This window comes from Leptodactylus fuscus, chromosome 5 (assembly GCF_031893055.1).
Source record: "Leptodactylus fuscus isolate aLepFus1 chromosome 5, aLepFus1.hap2, whole genome shotgun sequence".
Taxonomy (NCBI): Eukaryota; Metazoa; Chordata; class Amphibia; order Anura; family Leptodactylidae; genus Leptodactylus; species Leptodactylus fuscus.
The window spans coordinates 40,835,317-40,860,978 of record NC_134269.1 but is presented as its reverse complement, the minus strand read 5'-3'; the positions used below and the strand labels follow the sequence as shown (position 1 = coordinate 40,860,978).

The following is a 25,662-nucleotide window of genomic DNA, read 5'->3' as shown; positions in this document are numbered from 1 at the left end:
CGGCACTCCACTTCGAATTAGGCCCAAATGTTTTCAGGCAGACATTCGAGGCTGAACCATCTGCGGCATCCGCCTGAAGAATGAGCATGGCTCTTCTTTGTTCCGGGAGCCGGAACATACCACTTGCAGAAAAAATAAATTAATTTCAGAATCTGCCTCAAAATCCTGACCAAAAATCCCCATCTGAACACAACCTTAAGCTGAGGACCCATATTGCGGAAATGCAGCTTTTTTTGTTGCAGATTTTGCTGTTTTTCTTGAGCCAAAGCCAGGAGTGGATTGAGCAGAAAGGAGAAATCTAAGAACTTCCTATATATTTCCCATTCCTTTTGTAGCCATTTTTGGCTTTGGCTCAAAAAAAAAAAAACGCAACAAAATCTGCAACAAAAAAAGCTGCGTTTCTGCAATGTGGGGCCTTAGCCTTAAGCTGGGTTCACCCAGGGTTTTTTTGGACCAGATTTTGACGCAGAGGACGCCTCAAAATCCGGTCTAAAAAGCAGCTAGCCACGACTGGATGCTGGTGCAGTGCATACAGTGCCCCGGCATCCAGTAGCTGCATTCCGCTCTGGATTAGGCCCAAATGAATGGGTCTAGCTGGGAGGGAGTGATCGTGGAGCGGACTACGCATCAAGAAAGGGCATTTCACTTCTTTTCTCTGCAAGCGGGAACAAACCGCTCGCGGAAAGAGGAACCTATTGAATTCAATGAGAGGTGTTTTTTTAACCGGTTAAGGACCAGGCCCAGAAGTACATTAAGGACCGGGCCTCTTTTTTCAAAACTGACATGTGTCACTTTAAATGGCAATAACTTTGAGACGCTTTAACTTACACAAGTGATTTTGAGATTGTTTTTTCGTAACACATTATACTTCATGTTAGTGGTAAACACTAATCAATATTTTTGTATTTATTTATAAAAAAAACTAGCAAATTTGATGGAAATTTGGAAAAAATTGCAATTTTCAAAATGTGAAATTCTCTGCTTTTCAGGCAGATAGTCATACCATCCAAATACATGAATAAATATTATCTCCCATATCTCTGCTTTATATCGGCATCATCTTTTGATCGTCTTTTAATTCATTTTGGATGTTACAAGGCTTACAAGTGTAACAGCGATTTTCCAGATTTAGGGTGCATTCACACTGAGTAAATGCTAGCTTATTTTGTAGAGTAAAATTACACTTGTAAATTTTGCTATCCCATTGACTTCAATGACATTTTACAGGCGTATTTTTACAGGCGTATTTTTTACAGGCGTATTTTTTACAGGCGTATTTTTACACTTGTAAAAAAATATCATTGAAGTCAATGGGATAGCAAAATTTACAAGTGTAATTTTACTCTACAAAATAAGCTAGCGTTTACTCAGTGTGAATGCACCCTTACAAGAAAATTCCTCAAACTAATTTTTTAGGGAACACTTCAGTTCTGAAAGGAATTATAAAGGCCTATATAATAGAAACCCCCATAAATCACCCCATTTTCAAAACTACACCCCTCAAATTATTCAAAACAGCATTTGGGATGTTTGTTAACCCTTTAAGCATTTCATAAGAATAAAAATAATATGGAGGTCAAATTTAGACATTTCATTTTTTTTCACTAATACATTCATTTAGACCTAAAATTAACACATTCACAAAGGGTTAAAGGAGAAAATGCATCTCACATTTTGTTATGCAATTTCTCCCTTGCACAGAAATACCCCACATGTGGGTGTAAACTGATTTTTGGGCACACGGCAGTGCACGAAAGGGAAGGAGTGACACTGGGTGTTTGAACAGCATATTTTGCTGGAATAATTTTCAGGCGCCATGTTGCATTTGCAGAGCCCTTAGCGTACCAAAACAATGGAAACCCCCCAAAAGTGACCCCATTTTAGAATCTACACCCCTCACGGAATTCATCAAGGGGTATAGTGAGCATTTAGACCGTACAGTTGTTTCACAGATTTTACTAACATTGGAATGTGTAAAAGAAAAATTACTAAAATGTCACTTTATCCCCAAAGTTTTCATTTTCACAAGGGGTTAAAGGAGTAAAAGCCCCCCAAAGTTTGTTAAACAATTTATCCTGAACACGGCAATACCCCATATGTGGCCATATTCTGCTGTATGGGAACATGGCGGGGCTCAGAATGGAAGGAGCGCTATTTTGCTTTTGGATGGCAGATTTTGCTGGAATAATTTTTAGGTGCCATGTCGCATTTGCAGAGCCCCTAGAGAACCAATACAGTGGAAACCCCCTAAAAGTGACCCCATTTTGGAAACTACACCCCCCACAGAACATATCAAAGGGTATAGTGAGCATTTTGACCCTACAGCTGTTTCACAGATTTTATTAACATTGGGACATGAAAATGAAAATTTACTTTTTTTCCAACAAACTGTCAATTTAGCCCCAAATTTTTCATTTTCACAAGAGGATAAAGGAAAAAAAGCTCCCTAAAGTTTGTTACACAATTTCTCCTGAACACAGAAATGCCCCATATGTGACCATAATCTACTGTATGGGAACATGGCGGGGCTCAGAATGGAAAGAGCGCTATTTGGCTTTTGAAGGGCAGATTTTGCTGGAATATTTTTCAGGTGCCATGTCGCATTTGCAGAGCCCCTGGTGTACCAATAAAGTGGAAACCCCCTAAAAGTGACCCCATTTTGGAAACTACACCCCTCATAGAATTTATCTAGGGGTTTGGTGAGCATTTTGGCCTCACAGCTGATTCACAGATTTTATTAACAATGGGACGTAAAAATGAAAAATTACTTTTTTTTCCAATTAATCGTCCATTTAGCGCCATATTTTTAATTTTGCAAGTAGCTGAAGAATTAAAAGCCCCCCAGAGTTTGTTACACAATTTCTTCTTAACACGGCAATACCCCATATGTGGCCATAATCTGCTGTATGGGTATACGGTGGGGCTCAGAATGGAAAGAGCGCTATTTGGCTTTTAGAAAGCAGATGTGGCTGGAATAGTTCTCAGGTGCCATGTCGCATTAGCTGAGCCCCTAAAGTATCAATACAATGGAAACCCCCCATTGTGACCCCATTTTAGAAACTACACAGGTGACAGTAAACTGGAATTCACCAAGAAGTGACCCCATTTTGTAGGGACAATTTTAGGGCCTCTGCAAATGTGACGTGGTGTCCAAAAACAAAGAATATAAATCTGCACTCCAAAAGCACATATTGCTCCTTCACATCTGCACCCTGCTGGGTACCCAAATAGCAGTGTATGCCCACATGTATGACACTGGTGTACCCCGGATAACGGACTTAATGCCATATGTGGGTATAAATGGCTGTTTGGGCACAGCCGGGCACAGAAGGGAAGGAGCGCTATTTTGGTTTTTGGAGCACAGTTTGGTTTTAGGACACCATGCCACTTTTGCAAAGCCCCTGAATTGCCAATAAAGTGGAATCCGCAGACATGTCACCCCATTTTGGACACTAGCCCACTCATGGGATTTATCAAGTGGTGTAGCGAGCATTTTTCACCCTTGAGTGTTGCATTTATTTAGTTTCCAGAAATGAAATCACAGCTGATAATGAGAAGTTAAAAATGAAAATTTTCCAGAGATTCGCCATTTTAGTGCCCAATATGTTGTGCCCAACTTATGTCAGCAGAGACACTCCAAAAACTGGTAAGCGGGTATCCCGGGCACAACAGCTTTCAGAGCGTTCATCTCTGATACAAGGTGGGCACAACATATTACGCACAGAAATGACGTATTCCTGGAAAAATTGTCATTTTCACCTCTCACAATTAGCTTCGTATTCATTTATGGATAATATGTTATAGCAACACTTGGGGGTTAAAAATGCTCTGGAGAAATCCTTCAGGGGTGTAGTTTCCAAAATAAGGTCACATATCAGGGGATTCCACTTTACTGGCGTTTCAACTCTGCAAAAGTGTCATGGCATCCAAAAACCAAACCGTCTGTGCTCCAAAAACCCAATAACCCTTCTTCCCTTTTGCGTCCAGCTGTGCCCTAATATCAGTTTATACCCACATATGACATTACATCCGATATAACGGGTACACCAGTGTCATACATGTGTCATAAACTGCAGTTTGGGCGCACAGCAGGGCGCAGAAGCGAAGGAGCGCGATGCGGCTTTTGGAGTACAGATTTTGATGTTTGGTATCTGGACGCAATGTCATGTTTGTAGAGCTTGTTAGGTACCAGAAAAGTGGATTCCCCAAAGGAGTGACCCCATTTTGAAAACTGCACCCCTCAAAGAATTTATCAGGGGGTGTAGTGAGTATTAGTATCCGGACGTGACTGCACAGCGGATGGCGAAGAGGGAATATATAAGCGGTGCGGAGAACATTGCAGACACCAAATTCCCTACTATGTCCCAGTAGCTCCTATGATTGGGGGAGTCACTCTGGGGGTCACTTTGGGGGTCACTTCTGGTGTTTTTTCGCTCATAAGCTGTAAATCTGGGGTGTCCCCTGATATTCGCTCGCACAGCTTATATATTCCCTACCTGCCGCAGCCAGTTGTGTTCTAATAATTTGGCGATTTTTGGGGGTTTTTGCCTTGACATTGCTAGATGCTATATTTTCTTTATTTTTCTGGTGACATGGCCATATAAGGGTTTGTTGTTTGCAGGATGAGATGCATTTTGTAATGACACCATCTTTGGGTTTCCTACAACTTACTGATTACATTTTATTAACTCTTTCTTGCTGGATTAAAAAAAAAAAATCAATCCTGCATTGAGTTTTATATTTTAAATTTTTCGCCATGCTGCGTACAGCATAAGTAACATGTGTCCTTTATTCTGCGGGTCGGTACGGTTACGGCGATACCTCATTTATGTTATTTTTTTATGCGATACTAAGTCTGCAGAACAAAAACACATATGGGGACATAAATCAATGTTTTTTGCATCGCCATCTTCTGAGAGACGTAACATTTTTATTTTTCGGTTGACAGTGTTGGTTGAGAGCTTATTTTTTGCGGGAAAATGTGCGCTTTTTATTGGCACTGTTGTGGGGTGAATATGACTTTTTGATCACTTTTTATAGCATATTTTGTAGGATGAGATGGCAAAAAAAATCATTATTTCCGGCGAGTTTTTTCCGGTTTTTTTTTCCGACGTTCACCGTGTACATTAAATATTATTTCAGTTTTATCGTACAGGTTGTTACGGACGCGGCGATACCAAATATGTATTGCTTTTTTTAATTTTTAGTGCTTTTTTTTATATAATTCATTTTGTATAGAAAAAAGGGATTTTTGGACTTTAGAACTTTATTACTTTTTTCATACACTTTATTATTTTTTTTTTAAACTTTTTTTTTACTTTTTCATGTGTCCCTTTAGGACACTTGAATCAGTTGATGCTTTGATGAAAGCACCAACTGATTCTGTATAGTAGCTTGCAGGACACGAGCAGGACATGAGCCTGCTCGTGTCCTGCAAGCTGCAGAGGAAGTGAGACACATCGCTCACTTCCTCCACCGCCTGGCAGGATCAACCAGGTATGTGGGGGCTCCGGTAGTCTGGGGTCACTGGCCAGACCCCAGACTACCTTGTACTGACATCGGCACCCCCCGATCTTGCCGCAGGGGGTGCCGATCGGGTTAACCTGTCGGCGGATCCCTTTCGATCGCGCCGTGATGTTTGACGGCGCGATCGAAAGGGTTAACACGTCCAGTCGGACTCAGTTCCGACTGGACGTTATGGAGGAAGGGGTTAGGTGTTAGTAACACCTAACCCCTGCCCCCTCCGCACCCCTCCCCCCGCCAGAAAGGTACCTAAAGGCCGGACGTATTTCGGCAATAGTCCGGTCTTTAGGTACCAGCACATGAGGCCGTAAATTTACGTACGGCGGTCCTCATGTGGTTAAGCCGGATTTTGATGCGGATTCCGCAACAAAATCCTGACAAATAAAACCTGTGTTAACCCCGCTTGCCCTCTAGTACTCTAATATCTATCTATCTATCTATCTATCTATCTATCTATCTATCTATGATGTATCTATCTATCTATCTATCTATCTATCTATCTATCTATCTATCTATGATCTATCTATCTATCTATCTATCTATCTATCTATCTATCTATCTATGATGTATCTATCTATCTGTCTATCTATCTGTCTATCTATCTATCTGTCTGTCTGTCTGTCTGTCTGTCTGTCTGTCTGTCTGTCTATCTATCTATCTATCTATCTATCTATCTATCTATCTATCTATCTGTCTATGTTGTATCTATCTATCTATCTATCTATCTATCTATCTATCTATCTATCTATCTATCTATCTGTCTATCTATCTGTCTATGTACATATAAAATGGCATTTTGAAGGTGTCATTTAGTTTTACTGTATTTTTTTACTTGTACCTGCAGTATAATTTCCATATACAAGTGCTGCATTTGTGTAGTGATGGAACAGTTGCAGTTTATATGACTTAGAAGGTTTTTTATAAGTCCATCTTTAAATGGTCATTTACCGTCTCCGGTCTCCCACTTCCAGGAACCCTCAGCCCTGTGTGCCTTCTTCTACCACAAGAGGTTAGTATGCGCGACCTTATAAACTCCCATGAAAGTGTAATTCCAGCCTGTTACTGCAATGCAGTTAATACTTTGGAGTTTCATCCATTAGTACTTCGAAGTGCCTGAATTATATAGTCATTTTATGGTATTTCTAAAGCAATAGGCATTTAACAGCAAGTAAAACCTCGGTGGAATGTGAAATGTAGATGCCTATTCTATTACTGCCAATCACCCCTCTCCACTCCTAAGTGTTCTCCAGAAAAACTATTAGCCAACTGTCATTTATGCCACCACCAAATCTGCTCTCTCGTGCACAGTTAAACCGGCGGAGAGAAAAAAAAGCATTATGTGATATCATTTTTTTTCCCAAATTACTTTACGTCCTTCAATGTTCAGCTTGTCACTTTTTCTTGAATAAATAGCAGACATAAGAGGTGTACTAAAAAGGGAAAAAAGCGATTGTCAAGTGTACATCTTATACCTGCGGAAACCGTGTGGAGGAAAGGAGACGGTTGGAGGAAGAATGGAGGGGTTAAAGGGATTGTCCGTATTCAGAAAATAAATCTTATCGCTTGTTTAACGAAAAGTTGTACAGTTTTCCAATATATTTTCGGCATCAATTCCTCTTAGTTTTCTACATCTCTGTTTTCTGTCTTTCTTTGCTTACTTCTAGTGGATAAAAATCAGTCCATGGTCATGTGATATACAGTCCATGGTCATGTGATATACAGTCCGTGGTCATGTGATATATAGTCCGTGGTCATGTGATATACAGTCCGTGGTCATGTCATATACAGTCCGTGGTCATGTGATATACAGTCCGTGGTCATGTGGTATACAGTCCGTGGTCATGTGATGGGCTCACAGGTGCACAGCTCATTACAACACAGCGCTCTGATTACTGATCTGTGACTGTAACCAACTGTGCATCTGTGTCTTACCACCACTGATGGATTTGTCATTAATGGTTTACTTCTGAAAATCCCACTTAGGGTAAGTTCACACAGGGTTTTTCAGTTTGTATTTTGATGCGGAATCCATGTCAAAATCCGTCTCCCATTGAAATCAATGGGTTCCTTTTTCTGCGAGCAGGAACAAACCAAAGCGACATGCACTTTCTTGAGGTGGATTCCGCGGCTAATTCAGCCGCGAGCATCCACCTCGCGACACTCCCTCCCAACTAGGCCCATTTATTTGGGCCTAATCTGGAGCGGAATACCGCGACTTGATGCCAGCGCACTGCACTGGTATCCAGTTGCGGGAGGGATTTTTTGGACCACATTCTGACGCGTCAAAATCCGGACCAAAAAACCCTGTGTGAACTTACCCTTAGACTAAGACCCCACATTGCAGAAACCGCAGATAAAAAATGCTATGTTTTACAGTATAAGCAAAGTGAATGAGAGTCTGGTTAATTCCATCCACACATTGCAGAAAAAAAAAAAAAAAAAACAGCACAAAAGCAGTTTTTTTGAGAAATGCAGCATGTCAATTTTGCCTTCAGAAATAGAAGCGTTTCACCATAGTTTTAATAAGGGAATATGAAACTGGAAATAAAAATGCAGCAAAAGCACAATGAAAAACACTTTGGAAAAAAACACAATTTAAGTTCAGTGCGTTTCTCCCCACTACGATATTAGATATTTGGTTAGCTCTGTGGAGCCTTAGCTTCTAGACTTAAAGTGGTTTTCTGGGCAGAAAATCTTTTTTATAGAAAGGTCTGTTAGTGCTAGTAATGGGTTAATAAGTGCACCCATATATCTTTAGCAGTATTTGGAGTGATTTCTGGGTGTCTCTGGTTGCTGCTGGCATCCTATGCATTTGTTTAGTTGGTATTAACTTCCTGTATAGCTTCTACAATAGCTCACGTTCACTCAGACCCCCTTTCTCTCTCACTCCGTTACACTCCCCCTCCCTGTCTCACTAGCCTAGCTAGACTACCCATTACTAGCCCCTCCCACCTCCCCTGTCTCACTAGCCTAGGTATCCTACCCATTACTAGCCCCTCCCACCTCCCCTGTCTTACTAGCCTTTCAATCCCTAACTATCGTATTATCCTTAGGGTGGTCAGATGATCGCTCCAGGTATATGGGTAATTCTATATTTTTAAAAAATTTAAATACATTAGAAGTTAGGTGGGGAGAAGGAGGTTTAGTTTAGGGATTAATTCTGAGTTTAAGAGGTATTCCCATCTCAGTAACATAGAGCTCAGATTATTTCCTCTACCACATAACCCTATATATCCCAGAGCTCAGCTTCTTTCCTCTATTATATAACCCTATATATCACACAGCTCAGCTTCTCTCCTCTATCATATAACCCTATATATCACAGAGCTCAGCTTCTCTCTTCTATCATATAACCCTATATATCACAGAGCTCAGCTTCTGTCCTCTATCATATAACTCTATATACCACAGAGCTCAGCTTCTGTCCTCTATCATATAACCCTATATATCACAGAGCTCAGCTTCTCTCCTTTATCATATAATCCTATATATCACAGAGCTCAGCTTCTCTCCTCTATCATATAATCCTACATATCACAGAGCTCAGCTTCCCCCCTTCTATCATATAAACCTATATATCACAGAGCTCAGCTTCTCTCCTTTATCATATAATCCTATATATCACAGAGCTCAGCTTCTCTCCTCTATCATATAATCCTACATATCACAGAGCTCAGCTTCCCCCCTTCTATCATATAAACCTATACAAAGTTCAGCTCCTCTCTTTCTATCATATTATGCTCACTTATACCGTATAGCATCAGAGCTCACCTGACTGGTTCACTTTAAGGAACACCAAAAGGAGAATCCCGGTGACATATACTACCACTCGAGCCCAGTAGTGGACAAAACACAATGTATCAGGTTTTGTCTTGGAGCACTTTACATTGGGTGGATATTTATCTCTGAACAAAAGTGACCATTTCAGCTCTGCTACATCTGCTCATCTATTTTAACCAGATTATTCCATAATATTTCAATGTTACCCTTCTTCAACCTTAGCGAGAATTCCCAGAATACCTCAGTCCATTATTGTCGTACTTTCATCCCTTGTTGTGTAAGTAAATAATATACAAGCTTTCTTTTTTGTATATCGCTTCCCTCCAGAGTAAAAAAAAAAGCAATGTTCCTCTCGCTAAGTGTTAGAACCTGCCATTCCCATGAAATGAGTCTAATTTTGAGGTACTGAAGTCTGCCGGATTCCCTCAAGGCCTGGCCCTTTTCAAGTTGCTAATTTGTACAGGAAAGATCAAATAAGATCCCAGAGGAGCGAAGCAAAGGGTAATTTAAATTTAGTTTTTAAGATTTGCCGAGCTGTACTTATATCATTATGGCCTACAATTTGCAAATAAACTGGTCTCCGCGGGAGTTATAGGTAGAGAAATTGCCCATTGTTCGGCCAAATTTACAAGGATTACAGTTCCTGGTTGAAAACCATCAAACAATTACGGGCGCTGCGTTCAATCAAGTCGGTTTTGCTGCAGGACAGTAGGAGTGGAATTGTTGTGGTGTAGTGGCGGCGTGTTTTATTTATATGCACAGGTTCTTGAGTGATTACAACCATCCAGTGCTCAGGGAACCATGACAAGGAGAGAAGAATGTTTCTGCACGAGAGCAGGTGGTGATGGAGATAGTCTTAAACCCATGCAGCCGGGTCCCTGCTGACTGGTGCTGAGAAATTCCTTGATTACAATCTCAGCTACTGGCACCCAACATACCGTATTCCAGAAATCCAGTGGAGAACATGGCATTCATTTCCTAGCGTTATAGAAAAAAATGTAATCTTAAACCGACAGAAGGTGAGCGCTTCTATGGGCTGGAAGGTGTTTTAGAATGCAGCATTATGGCGTTCTGATACAGTGTATCGCAAGGGCAAACTGAGATAGGGTGTGACTTAAAGACCCTGATTAGGCACTTAAAGGAAGCACCACTCTAAAAGGGGCTGTCCGGGATAAATTAAAACTTTACTCCTAAGGGTGGGTTCACACCTGCGCCCGGTCTCTGTTTTGTGGCTTTCCGTCTTCTGCCGACAGGAGACGGAATCCTGGCAGTCAGTGTGCCCCGTGAGCGTTTTGTGGTCTACGTGGTGAAACTGTTTTTTTAACCGGACACAAAGTAATGCATGTCTGACTGTGTCTGGTTAAAAAAAAAACGATCTGGCCACTGAGACCAGAAGACGCTCACGGGCAGACACTTTGCAAACCCATTGAAATGAATGGGTCTGAAATGTGACTGCCGGTTTCTGGCTCCTGTTCAGTTTCTTGGGGAGAAGACGGAAACCTGAAAGTGGAGACCGGGCGCAGGTGTGAAACTGCCCTAAGCTAAACCCCCTTCTAATTTATGCCCTTTAAAAAAAAAATATATATATATATATATATATATATATATATATATATATATATACTAGCTTTTACCCGCGTCGTAGCTTTTACTTCGTCTGCGGTGATTTGAGAATTGGGCGGACACAGACGTGTGAAACTGTAAAACTGCTTTAAAAAGTTTGGTGGGCTAGCAAATGTGATGTGTTGTATTGTGTATGTCGTGATACAGACAATGTGATGTGTTATTGGAAAGCTATATGTAAATGTGAGTGAGTAGAGGGAGGGCTACTCCTGAGGCGACAGTAAGGAGTGTGCAGGCAGGTTGAGGCAGGAAATGCCATGTAGTGTGTGTGAGTCTTAGCTGGGGCTAGGAGTCCTGCTTTTGTGAGTTCCTGCTAGGAAGCCATGTTGTTTAGTGGCACCAAAAGTAGCCTGTCACTCAATCCTAAGGGAAAACTATGTTTGTGGAAAATTGCACGCAAATCCGTCCAGGCGTTTTAGCGTGATTGAGGAACAAACATCCAAACTCACAAACATCCAAACACACAAACTTTCACACTTATAATATTAGTAGGATATATATATATATATATATATATATATATATATATATGTATTTACTAGGGTTGAGCCAATCTTGAGATTTCAGGGTCGATTTTAAAATCTGATTTCCAATCATTTTCCAGCTGATCCCGCTCTTTTCCCGGATCTTTTACAATCGCTCAACCCTAGTCAATGCTTCTCTATGGGAAAAGTCACTTTTAGGTTTTAGCCGATCTTGAGATAACCTCTGACCTTGATTCTGCTGGAAAAGATCGGGATCGGAATTCCAATCGCGATTGTGAAATTTATTCGATCACCGATCGGAATCCGGTCTTTTCCGATCCCGATCGCTCAACCCTAATATTTACCCATATGCCTGAGTGGTCATGTAACCTTATGAAAATCCCTCAAATTTTTGAATGGCCTTTTCTTAACAATCCTATCAAGGCCGCGGTTATCCCGGTTGCTTGTGCACTTTTTCTACCACACTTTTTCCTTCCACTCAACTTTCCATTACTATACTTTGATACAGCACTCTGTGAACAGCCAGCGTCCTTGTCTGAAAACCTTTTGAGGCTTACCCTCCTTGTGGAGCGTGTCAATGACTGTCTTCTGGACATCTGTCCAGAAAAAGTTTCTTAGTCTGGTTCAGTAGGCGACACAATCATGGGGAAGACCGCTGACTTAGCAGTCTTCCCCATGATTGTGTCATCCACTAAACCAGACTAAGTGACCTTTTTAAATGTTTAGGAAGCCTTTGCAGCTGTTTTGGTTTTATTATTTTAATTTTCTGAGATAATGACTTCTGGGTTTTGGGTTTTCAACATTAACAGAAAGAAACACTTGGAAAAGTTCCCTCTGTTTGTAATGACTCAGTATAATATGTGGGGTTCACTTTTTCAAAAAAATAACTTTTTGATGATATTCTAATATATTGAGATGCTCTATTATGTCTGGTCCTGTGGATTGGTGATGGGTTCTGGTTCTTGGACATCCCCTTTAAACTTGTCTATAACATTTCAAACTATTGTTCAAAAGCGAAGCCCTTCATTCTCGATGGTTTCCTTGTCTGAAAATGAACATTGCTGGCACGTCCCTACCTGTTTTTGTGAAGCTGTATGGCCCTCCTGACTGTACTTACGCCTGATAGGTACATATATTTTAATATTAATACAATCGCGCTATGAAACATCCCTCTACTTTGTGCATGTAAATGTAACCTTTTATGCTAATGATAATGACATGATCGCCTTTATCTAATCGTTCTGTCTGGAACAGGAGAAACGAGTAGAAACACAATCTTGTACCCTTTAGCTGCCAGACACCTGCCTTTATTGTCGAGATCACAGATTAAACATGTTTTATCCAACATCCTGACCTTTACATATAAGATGATAGAACATAAATGAATAATGCAATGTCACATCCCATGTACATGTAGATATGGACTGCCTGGTAGATGGTGACCATACAGTGGCACTAACGTCATTAAGGATGTATCTCTGGCATCACTAACACCCAATTAGGTTCTAATGAGCCTCTCGCACTGCTCCATCTGCTTGTCTACTGGGCCTAGCCATGGCCAAAACTGTTTGTCCAAATAATGACTTAGGAGCAGCTTTACAAACATGGTGGTGACAGATGTTATCAGCACATCGTGTGCTATCGGAGCAAAGTACATGGCTTTAGGAGCTAAATATTCTGTAGGGTTAATCACACTCTTCACATTTTAGACACAGAATCCATCTATCTATCTATCTATCTATCTATCTATCTATCTATCTATCTATCATCTATCTCCTATCTATCTATCTATCTATCTATCTATCTATCTATCTATCTATCATCTATCTATCTATCTATCTATCTATCTATCTCCTTTCTTTCTTTCTTTCTTTCTTTCTTTCTTTCTTTCTTTCTTTCTTTCTTTCGTAGGTCTTTACACCACTTAATAATCTCATCTACCTCATATCTATCATTTAGCATATTAATACAGTCTGGTAGACAAATCTGCAGTAGATTAAATTTGTAACTGTAACCATTTCATAAAAATTATCTATCTTTTTATCTATCTATCTATCTATCTATCTATCTATCTATCTATCTCCTATCTATCTATCTATCTATCTATCATCATTATATATTCTTTTACCCATCTACAATATCTATCTGTCTCACAGGATAAAAAGAAGACAAGATATCGCCAACCTACGGGATATCTCCCTGAAGATGCAGGGCAGAAACCCAATCTTCCAATTTGGATGTATACTTAGAAAGAGAAAAGTCCTCCACCAGTATCATCAAAAGATGGAAGAACTATTATTGTAGCCCATATACTGTGCCAGATATTGGCCCATGTAGATAAAGTCCTCTCTTGGGGTTATACATGTGTGGGCTGATATGTGGTCTGGACGACAATAGTAATTGTTCCATCTTTTGCAGATCTTTTTCATACTATCTATTAATGAAAAAATGCAATTGCACAGAGCCTTCAGACCACAGCCCTGGGATGGGATACTGAAAAACACATTGTACTTTATTTATCCATTCATGCAATGTTACAGCTTTTTAACTGAATGCTAACTTGAGATCTATCGATCTATCTATCTATCTATCTATCTATCTATCTATCTCCTATCTTTCTATCTATCTATCTATCTATCTATCTATCTATCTATCAATCTATCTATGTCCTATCTATCTAGCTATCTATCAATCATGTATCTATCTATCTATCTATCTATCTATCTATCTATCTCCTATCTATCTATCTATCTATCTATCTATCTAAATCATACCTGTTTCTCCTGTTATACATGTATAAATTGATGGATAGTAAAATATAGACAGAGTAAGATATGAATAGATATTGGATAGAGTTAGAAGATAGATAGATAGATATTGGATAGAGGAAAGAAAGAAAGAAAGAAAGAAAGAAAGAAAGAAAGAAAGAAAGAAAGAAAGAAAGAAAGAAAGAAAGAAAGAAAGAAAGAAAGAAAGAAAGAAAGAAAGAAAGAAAGGACATAGATAGATGGCTTGAGAAAAGTCCTGCCTTTCTGGGACCGAAATGTTGCTATGGAATAAATCCTCATCTTTTTTTAAAATTTATTTTTGGAGTGCTGTTCATTTGTTGCATTAGATAGATAGATAGATAGATAGATAGATAGATAGATAGATAGATAGATAGATAGGAGATAGATAGATAGATAGATAGATAGATAGATAATAGATAGATAGATAGATAGATAGATAGATAGATAGATAGATAGGAGATAGATAGATAGATAGATAGATAGATAGATGATAGATAGATAGATAGATAGATGATAGATAGATAGATAATAGATAGATAGATAGATAGATAGATAGATAGATAATAGATAGATAGATAATAGATAGATAGATAGATAGATAGATAGATAGATAGATAGATAATAGATAGATAGATGCTAATTCCATCTAACACCTAATCTTATTATACGTCATTGGTATATCTCAGTGCCCAGAACCTATTTCTATGTTTTCATTCCACTCCTATATGGTCCTCTATATGGCCCAGCCACCGATCATTACTACTCCTTATCCACCTCTATTTTAAGTGGTTTCCTCTTTTCCTATTTATTTCTAAATTTCTTTTTCTTTTCCCGCTCCCACGACCCAAATACTTTACTTCTTCTCCAAGACAGCAAAATGGATTAACAATGCCACAAAACCCGCACAGGAAGTCTACAGGGAACGCTAGCAACTATAGGGAATCTATTAAAGCTTATTACCCAACCACAGGGAAGCTTTTATTACAAGCCGTCGAGATGGCCATAAATATAATTATAAAGATGTCCTGCCTGTTAAAATTGTGGGTAATGATGCAGACTGGAGGAATCTGCACCTTTTCAAAGCATCTTCCCTGCAACGAGCAGACACTATAGGACATCGCAACGGCAGCAGTCAGAAGTTCTCCAGCTGGAAACTGCGGGCTGCACGTCTTGGAATCCCATCATTGTCTCACGTGTAACGTTTAGATCAGCTCAAGATATATGTTCCAACTTTACACCGTGTAATGTTAACCGAAAAGTCTAAAATCGGAGCAGATGCGAGCATGAAGTCAGGTAGGGACGAGGCAGCGGCGCTATAGTCTGCAGGCATTGCAGATCCCATTCTGCACCACACACTGGCTATGCCGTCTCCTGCCAACATAGAAACAACAAGGCTTTTCCTGTGCGTCTGACTTACATTAATTGCTAATCCTATTTGTAGTACGCACACTCCAGACTCCTTGAAATTTTATTTTTTGGGAGCTGTGCCGTGCAAGGATTAGGCACTCCATCTTAACAAAGATGATTAGTAAGCGGCTGAACATAGACTCGATGCAAAATGCATTAATAGCGGAATTCGGAAGAGGGGGGGTGGGGGACGCAAGGAGAAGAAAAAGCCAAATATCTTATAAGGAATAGAATTCTAATTGGGCGAAGTGTTTGTTCAGTCTCCTTAACAACGCAGAATTCCAGGCGCCTTGGTTACAGCCTCGGAAATGCCTTTGTCTAGAGAAGATGCTGCTGCCAGGAGATGGCGCTGGAGCTCATGGTTTAAGGTTCGCTTTATTATCAGTGGTTGCCGCTGTAAAAACTAAGCACAAGGAGAAAACATCTTCTTAATCTTAAGGATAAATATTGTGTAACAGGCGCTTAACCTGAGCCGGGGCAGAGTAAATGTCTTTACAGGGGCAAAGGGAAGTTCTGAAAAAGCAAAAAAAAAAAAAAAAAAAGACCCTTATTCAAAGAAAATGGAGAAAACTAAAGAAGCAAGGGAACTGGGAATTGAGATTTGTGTTTGCGTTGGCAATGAATAGCAGGTTTGTGTCTTAAAGAGATATTGTAGACAAAATTTCCAATCCTCCATAGACTGCATTGTGTGCAGGACAGTGATTGTAGAGTCCCAGACGGCATAAAAAAAAGCGTAGAGTGTAAAGTTTCCCTTTAAAAAGAATAGATGTGAAGGAGATTTTTAAAGTTCTCATTTTTTGTAGCTGTCCATTATTATTGGCTGCTTTGGGCAGGGTTCACACAGGACATAAACGGCGCTGAATTTCCATCGTGGAAAGTCAGCAACAGGTTTTTCTGAAAGTTACTCTGCAAAAGCCGCCTGACATACCAGATGGGGATTTTTGCAGCAGCTGCTTCTGACCTTTGCAGAATTTTACATTCTGTTATGGCGACTTGAGGACATCAGTGTGAAAATGCAGGAGTAGTGCCAAGACGTTGGCCAAACTGGACAGGGTGGCTCTTGGCCCCCAAATTCACAAATTCTCTTATGGGCCCAAGGGTGACACAGTGATGATGGGCTCCCACTGAGGTGATGATGTTGGGTCCTTAGAGGCACTTTATACAAATGGACAGGAATGGCTATTGCTCTTATTACCTTTCCATTTGTGGCGATCTGGGGCCAAACTTGGGACATTGTCCTCTTTTTCAGCCACTACTGGTGAAATGCTTGGCCACATCTTGGCCATGGATCCCTTAGCTCCACACTGCTCAGCAGGGCAGATGTACAGTATTTAGTATTTTCACATAATTCTCTAGCCTGGGGTCTGACAATATGGCCCTGTTGGCTCTTGCTGCCACTAACTATACTACAAAACAAGTGGTGTAATGATTGTGGTCACAGGGAGTGTGACTGCGACTGGACCCGGCGGGTTATGATGCCCTTGGCTAGCTAGAGATGACCAGGCCCCAGACCATTATGATAGCAGTCAGGGAAAGCCTAGTTCCCGGACCACTATACATACTGTTATTGGAAAGAGGCCCTGGCATATGATCAGGCCTCTTTCCAATAGATGCCGGCTCAAGGGGGGTGATTGAAAATAATAAATACATATACTCACTTCTCCTAGACTCAGTTTCCTCTCCAGTACTTTTCAGTAATGTGACTGAGGCCACGCTGAGGCCTGGGATTAAGCCCCAGCCGTCCATATGGGGCATGGTGGCGTGCCACTGAAGCCCAGGATGCTGAAGACAGCAGTATGGAGCCAGGATAGGTAAGGCAAGGTAAGTATGATTGTTTGTTATTTTTAATTACCTTCTCCTTCAAAAGGCTCCCGGCTGTCATAGTAACAGGTGTCGGCTCCGGAGCTTGCCCCAGGTGATGGCGATCACTGACAAAATGGCACACAGGCGCTTCCACTAAAATGGCGCCTCAGTCAAGTATGACTGAGGCACTGGTGGGTTAATGCCCACAACGATCAGTGCGGGCACTGATTGTGGGCATTATCGCGGGTGTCTGCTGTATAATACAGCAGAAACCCGGCAGCTATGGCGGCCGCTCAGCTCCTGAATAGCTGCCATATTTAAATACCCAACATCCGCCATACTATTATGGCAGATGTCGAAAAGGGATTAACTAAACTCAAGAAATCCTACTCCACCCCTCCCTACTTCATAGTGTTAGGGTGCATTCACACTGAGTAAACGCTAGCTTATTCTGAACGTAAAACACGTTCAGAATAAGCGGCGTCTAAAGCAGCTCCATTCATTTCTATGGGAGCGGGGATACGAGCGCTCCCCATAGAAATGAATGGGCTGCTTCTTTCACTCCGTGCAGTCCCATTGAAGTGAATGGGGAGTGCCGGTGTGTACGCTCCAGCATGAGCAGAGCTTGCCGTATACGCCGGCACTCCCCATTCACTTCAATGGGACTGCACGGAGTGAAAGAAGCAGCCCATTCATTTCTATGGGGAGCGCTCGTATCCCCGCTCCCATAGAAATGAATGGAGCTGCTTTAGACGCCGCTTATTCTGAACGTGTTTTACGTTCAGAATAAGCTAGCGTTTACTCAGTGTGAATTCACCCTTATACTGTATGAGTCTGAATACACAAGTAGTCAGATAGAAGATACAGAGGAGATTAGTTTAACAAGTGTAAAGGAAACAGATCTCCATAATAAGATATATAAATAAGTTTCATATATTATCCTGTACTCTTCATTTAAGAAAAGTTGTCACTTTTGGGCTAAGGGCCCACGTTACAGAAAAGTTTTTTTGTAGATTGAGCAGAAATGGACAATGACCTCGACGCTTTATATTACAGTGAAGAATATGATTCTTATTTTTACAATATACTCTACTTTAGCCAAACTTTTCTTTGTCCGTATATATGCACATGTGTTTTGGAGCTGCCACATCTGGCCTAACCCTGAGCAATGTGAGCTTTTCCACAATGAGGGCTCTGGTATATGACAGCTGATAACTTATCTCACAATGCATCTCCTATAAATTGTGTCTCATGTGTAACTGCAGTATGTATAGCAGATATCCACCTGGACTGTCGGAGCGTTCCTTGGAGGACAGTATCATGTGGCAGCTGGTGCGTGTGTTATATCACGTATGTGATGAGTGACACTGACAATAACCTGCAGCAGTAAGTTGTGACTATACAATAGAATACAATATGGAAGTTTTCATCTGAGCGCACTATGGATTAGAGAACTATTATGCCTAACAACAACCAAGCCCAGCGTGTGAACTTTAAACATATTTCAGGTCTTCTCTGTACACTCCAATGTCCATGGATTAGGAACAGTATCATATAATAGGACTGAATCAATGTATTGCCTATATACACTGCTCAAAAAAATAAAGGGAACACTCCAATAACACATCCTAGGTCTGGATGAATGAAATATTCTCATTGAATACTTTGTTCTGTACAAAGTTTAATGTGATGACAACAAAATCACACAAAAATCATTAATAGAAATCAAATTTGTTAACCAATGGAAGCCTGGATTTGGAGTCACCCCCAAAATTAAAGTGCAAAAACACACTACAGGCTGATCCAACTTTGATGGAATGTCCTTAAAACATGTCAGTACGAGACTGAGTATTGTATGTGGCTTCCAAGTGCCTGTATGACCTTCCTATAATGCCTGGGCAAGCTCCTGATAAGGTAACGGATGGTCTCCTGAGGGATCTCCTCCCAGAAATGGACTAAAGCATCTGCCAACTCCTGGACAGTCTGTGGTGCAACATGACACGCTAGAGGCGCTACCAGGAGACAGGCCAGTAACCCAGGAGAAGTGGAGGGGGCCGTAGGGGGGTCACAACCCAGCAGCAGGACTGCTACCTCTGCCTTTGTGCAAGGAGGAACAGGATGAGCACTGCCAGAGCCTTGCAAAATGACCTCAAATGTGCATTTGTCTGCACAAACGGTTAGAAACTGACTCCATGAGGATGGTATGAGGGTCCGATGTCTACAGATGGGGGTTGTGCTCACAGCCCAAGACTTGAGCATTTGCCACAGAACACCAGGATCGGCAACTTCACCAATGGCACCCTGTGCTCTTCACAGATGAAAGCAGGTTCACACTGAGCACATGTGACAAACGTGACAGGGTGCATGGCATGATAAATTCCCCCAAACCCATGTTTCTCGGGTGAAAGCTGCCTAGCATCAGTACGGTACAGTATGGCAGATGCCTCCATCATCCACTTCTGCCTATATCCTTGCTCCTTTCTACCACTTTATCTAGCCGCTCTCTGTAACTATATTTTAGCATACACTATATTCCAGATTTGTGAGGAACCCTTTTAATAAATTTGCTTGGCATGAGGACAGGGGGGCTGTGTTTGTTGCTGGCCTGGTAACTCCAGCATCTAGTCATAAAACTACAATATAAATGTTATTTTTCTCATCTCTTTGGTGTTTTACTATTAAATGACCTTTCGAGAATCCATGTTATGTCCTCTGCAGTAGCTGATTTTTTCTACTACACTATTTTCCAGTGTTTTGCATTCCCGGCTTCATTCTCTTCCTAGTTTTATTCTGTACACAGAGCATTTCGTGGGACTCAAATCTGATGAAGCGACATTTGCATTTGATACATGTAGGACTTTCTGCTTAATATATGCAGAAGAATTTGCATCTGAATATTAAAGCGAGGTATTAAATTAAAGTGAATTGTGTATTTGATTTTACACAAATGTTTACATGCGGGTCTGCATTCACAAGTGTCTGAATGAGCACAAAGGGAAGATTCATCTCACGAAATGTAACTTCTACAGGACTGATACAATTAATTGTTAGATTATCCCAGTAAAATACCTTGTGCATTTAAAGCCTACCTAGCTCATAAAATACATTCATTTTGTACAAACAATAGTAGTCCATAATAATACATGAAACCAATATATCTTATTAGGTGGAATAGGCGACTTCCACACCTTCCATAAGCCTGTAGATTACCCCCTCCCTGCAGGATCTTTCACTTGTTCATGCATTTCCCTTCAGTATTTCCAGCTCTGAATTAAAGGGACTTGCTGAATTAGAAACAACATGAATGCTTCATTGCCAAAACTGTGCCATTCCTATTGATGGGATGTTTATGGTCAGTTGCAAAAATGAACGAAACTGGGCTGCAATTTTACATGCAACCTGAGGACAGGTGAGGAGCTATATTTGGAAGAATGCAGCCAAGTGGGTGGTAAATATCAAGTCTAGCTTATTGCACAAAATAGGGATGTGATAGTTTGCTCATCCCTATGTAACCTGAGCATAAAAGGATTAGGCATAGTGAGATTAGAAAGGTGTAATGCTTGGTTCACATCTGCATTGGTATTTCGTCTGGGGGAGTCCACATGGGAACCGCCCAAATGGAATACCGAACGCAACTGCAAGTGCAGTGCAGTGAAAGCACACGGACTCCATCGACTATAATGGGGTCTGTGTGCTTGCCACACACTGACCGCACAAATCATGCGGGCATGAAATTAGATTGTAAACTTCTTTCCTGTCTGCATAATCCATGCGGAGAACATTATAGTCTATGGGGTCCGTGTGCTTTCACTGGCACACCGCTTGCAGTTGCGTTCAGTATTCTGTTCAGGGGGTCTCCCCTGGATGGAATACCAACGCAAATGTTTACGAGGCCTAAGCTAACACTGGGTCAGGTTTTATTTACAGGGTTGCAGGTATACAGAAAATAAAAAACTGAGATAAAAGAAAATATTGGCCTTTCCTGCATTTACTAGATGTTAAACAACTCTAGCTAGCAGCAGGAGAGCTTCTCCCTGCCAGCTTATAAGCATTCAACCTTTTGCTTATACATGTCTCTGACACAGACTAGATTTCTGTGTACCCAGTAGAGAGGGCTCCCTTTCTAGCTTCTCTTAAATACTTGCCTTCTCTCAATTAATTAATTGTGACTCTACATCATATAGGTGAGAAATATATCTCCTCTGTATTACCAATCCTGTACAAGTAGAAGAACATATTGAAATCCAATAGCCCAATCCTTTTGTCTTCCAACATCTTGCATTGAAAGAGAGTCAGGACATAGGGGGTCAAGCCAAAATTGGCTGCTTTGGATGACATTAGTCTAATGTGTATAGCCACCTTAACACTTAGTCCAGCCCAGTAGAGTTTTACTTGGCTGTATAAAATTCTTATAATTTTTGTCCTTCTTACAGATGAAGGTAACATATTTTGAGAATTAAATTTTGTAAATTCGTGCCAGCAAAAAGAAAACAAGATAAAAAATTCACATAAAACACACAGCCAGTTACGACTCAGCAATTCACTGATTATTACACCATAAAATATTAAAATGTTAAAAAAAGTGCATTCAGTGCTTTAAGTACAGTATCCTAAATAAACCGCGCACACTTGGTGAGTTAGCAAGCCTTGAACATCGCGCTCGCATCAGTCTGCTCTAAATATTTCACACAATTTTCTCATTTTAATTTCTCCAGCTTATAAAACAGCTGAAGTAGTCCTTTCCTGAGAGACCGGCTCATTCGGCTAAATTAAAGAATGACTATTGTTTAAGTACCGAAAAGACCTCCGGAAAACTTTAGTGTCACCACATATGGTTATCCAATTAGAAAAGCAATTTGAGTCACTGGATATCTGCTCTAGTTCTGCAGATAAACACTTCTCATTATTATCATAATCAAAATCATATATTTATAATGCATTAGCATACACAAAGAGGCGTACGGGGAATAGGACATGCGAGCAGCGCTGGGAGGGTGACCTTTATGGACATAGTCATTACGGTTGTACAACATCATTCTCTCTTGCAGGCTAAATTATCAACATGTTTGGAATATTTAGCCCATGTCATTGACTTCCCTACTAATATCTTTTGTGTTTAGGCCTCACCATTACCATTCTGCATTGACTATCATGTTCATTTTTTATATAGTTTTGTTTGTTTCAATCAATACATAGAAATGAGTACTTGTGCCTATGGATGGGTGGTCCTGGTGAAAAATGACAGGTCCTCCATTCAAGCATCGGCAGTCCGATCGGCTCTATTGACTGACGTCTTCAGTAAGCAATCAATGACCTCAGGTGTCCATTGGCCACACATTTTTGGGTGCAGGTCACCTCTATTGATGGGCAAACTGGTTTGTAACAAACCAGGTTCATTATGAATTTTTGCAAAAATTTCAGATTATTATTATTATTATTATTTATTTATTTATTTATTTATTTATTTATATAGCACCATTAATTCCATGGTGCTTTACATTTGGGGGTTACATACAATACACAGAATATACAGGTAGATATAATACTAACAGTGACCGACTGGCACAGTGGGGTAGAGGGCCCTGCTCGCGAGGGCTTACAATCTATGGGGGAAGGGGGATAGAGACAGAAGGAGAGGGGGAGACTGTACAGATGGTGGTGTGCTGACAGTAGTGTTATTGGAGGTTGTAGAGGAGGCCTTCCTGAATAGGTGAGTCTTCAGGGCCTTCTTGAAGCCTGTGATTGTGGGGATCAGTCTTATGTGTCTTGGTAGGGAGTTCCAGAGTATGGGGGATGGACGGGAGAAATCTTGGAGACGGTTGTGTGCGGAGCGGATGAGAGAAGAGCAGAGTAAGAGGTCATTGGAGGATCTAAGGTTACATGTGGGCAGAACATGAAATTGTTGGGGCTCTCTTTGCACGAATGCAGCAAAATGTCAGCCAGCTGGGCATCATTTTACTGTTCATTTTAGGCAGAGTAGCAAAGGTGCGTAAAAAATAAATAAATCACTTTTTCTAGAATCCGCTATGGCTTCTTCCAGTGTTCTTTGCGTTCCCAAGCCATCTGCCATCTTCTTTGGCCTTCTGGTCACAGCAGGCTTTACATGTCTCTTGAAGATGATGTGCTACTATCCAGTATTTCCTTCTTTCTCAAGAAGTTTCAGCAGTGCCTTTCATTAACAGCAGTATCTTTATCTATCCTCTATAGTCACGGCAGTTCTTCTCTTCTCCTTTGGTATTAGTTACAAAAGTATCTTACCTCTATTCTTTTCCTGATAGTGTCTCAGGAGGGGTACCAGACTGCATTTGCAGGTGTATGAAGTCTTATAGACTATATACAGTATGCTTTGCTATAACTTCTGTGGAAGGAAATGCAAAATGATAGAAAAAGGAAAAGTAGTGTTATCTACTGAAGGGTAGCTTCCTTTCTGTGCCTGCCTTTAAGAAACATTACTTGAGATATAAGCCAAATCATAAAATCACTTCCAAGGACTTGCAGCACCGTGGCTCAGTGGTTAGCACTATAGCCTTGCAGCTCTGGAGTACTGGGTTTGAATCTGGCCAAGGACAACATTTGCAAGGAGTTTGTATGTTCTCCCTGTGCTTGTGTTGGTTTTCTCCCATACTCCTGAGACATATTTTTGCAGCTACTACCAAGGGAAAAAAAATGTCTTCCAAAGACACCCATCCACAGATGCAAAGTAGAGTATGGGTCAGCAAGTAAGAGGCCATTGATGTGGGTCAGAAGAGGTATCGTACTATGTTTCCTTATGAAGACTTCCTTTGCTGATGTACAGCATTTTATAGGCTCCACACTGATGGAGATCAGTTAAGTATAGACATATCTGTTCATGGCCCTATGGTTGCAGATATAAGATCATATACGATGCCAATGGATCTATCGGCAGGCCTTTGGATCTTCATAAAACAACCTGATAAGCGCAGGAGATATACAAGAGGATATAGAAGTGTGAAACAATTTTTGCCATTACAGATATTGTATTCAGGATATTAAAAGCTCTGACAGAGAGGGAAAGTAGGAAGATATAGAAGGATGAAGGTTAAATATTTTGCTACTCGCTACACAAATCTTTCATTTGCCAATTTTGAGCATCTGCATAATAGCTTCCATATCAAAATTGTTCCTCCGACAACTGAAAATGTGCTGTGTGTTTTTTCTCCTTTATAATGAATATATGTATGAATATGTCAGTGCACTATATTAAAATACTTACTAAATATTTGTGATGAAAAATTATCTTGTAAAAAATTGGATTTCGGGGGCAACCCAATTCCGTAATACAAAATTATATTTGGATAATAACCAGAATTGTTATAAGTACCGGATCTGCAAAGGGACGAGGGTGACAATACTTGCGACTAGTCAAATATACTGTGAGTATACAAGATAGCATCCCGTATCAGAGAAGGAAATATGTGCAATATTGAGCCATCTTGGGTACTACTAAATGTGAAGATCAATTCGGCACCGGAGAAGTATGAAAGCTTACACACTTACCCACCTCCAGGGTGCATGCCACTCTATCAGTTGAACAATCCATGGTGGTTCCAAATGAGTATTGCGACCACACCCCCTGGTGACACAGGGATTGGTCCGTTGGTGGAGTGACATACACGTTTGGAGGGGGTAAGTGTGTAAAGTTTCACACTTCTCCCATATCGAAGTATATGTGTTGCTTTTATAACTGATGACCATTGTCTGATTTTCCCTAAGTGAGATCTGAAAGTTTGCTCCTTAGGGAGTGTGGTACACACTGTATAAAGGAGTACCCAAAATCCCTGAAACCCGTTGTGTCTGTTTGGTGTTCTTTGGAAATAAAAGTATTTATACTATACCAGGCCTGGATAGGCGCAGTCCTTGGTCTGAATTTCTACATTGTTCTCGTTCCATCTGGGCTTTGACCCCTTCTGGAGATAGGACACGTGTCCCCAACACTGTGTTCAGAGATAAAGGGCACTGTCTTTTTGATATTTTTTGTGGTCAGTTCTATAGCAAGTAGTGGAGGCATTGCTGTAATATGTTATAGGGTAGTTAGAAAGACTGGAAAAAATAGTCAGTCACTGTCCCATATAGGGCTCACAATCTACATTCCCTATCAGTATGTCTTTGCAGTGTGGGAGGAAACTTGAGTATCCAGAGAAACCCCACACAAACTCGGAGAGCACATGCAAACTCGGGGGCAACATGGTGGCTCAGTGGATAGCACTGCAGTGTTGGAGTCCTGGTTTTGA

General features: G+C 40.7%; 1 long non-coding RNA gene across 1 annotated transcript in view; it reads left to right on the top strand.

Annotated features, from left to right (window-relative positions):
• Positions 1-23,099, top strand: part of LOC142202762 (uncharacterized) — an 827,816-nt gene extending 804,717 nt beyond the window's left edge. The window contains exon 3 of the long non-coding RNA XR_012716090.1: positions 23,054-23,099. This is a non-coding gene — a long non-coding RNA (uncharacterized LOC142202762). The remainder of the gene's footprint in view (positions 1-23,053) is intronic.
• Positions 23,100-25,662: the final 2,563 nt, after the last annotated feature.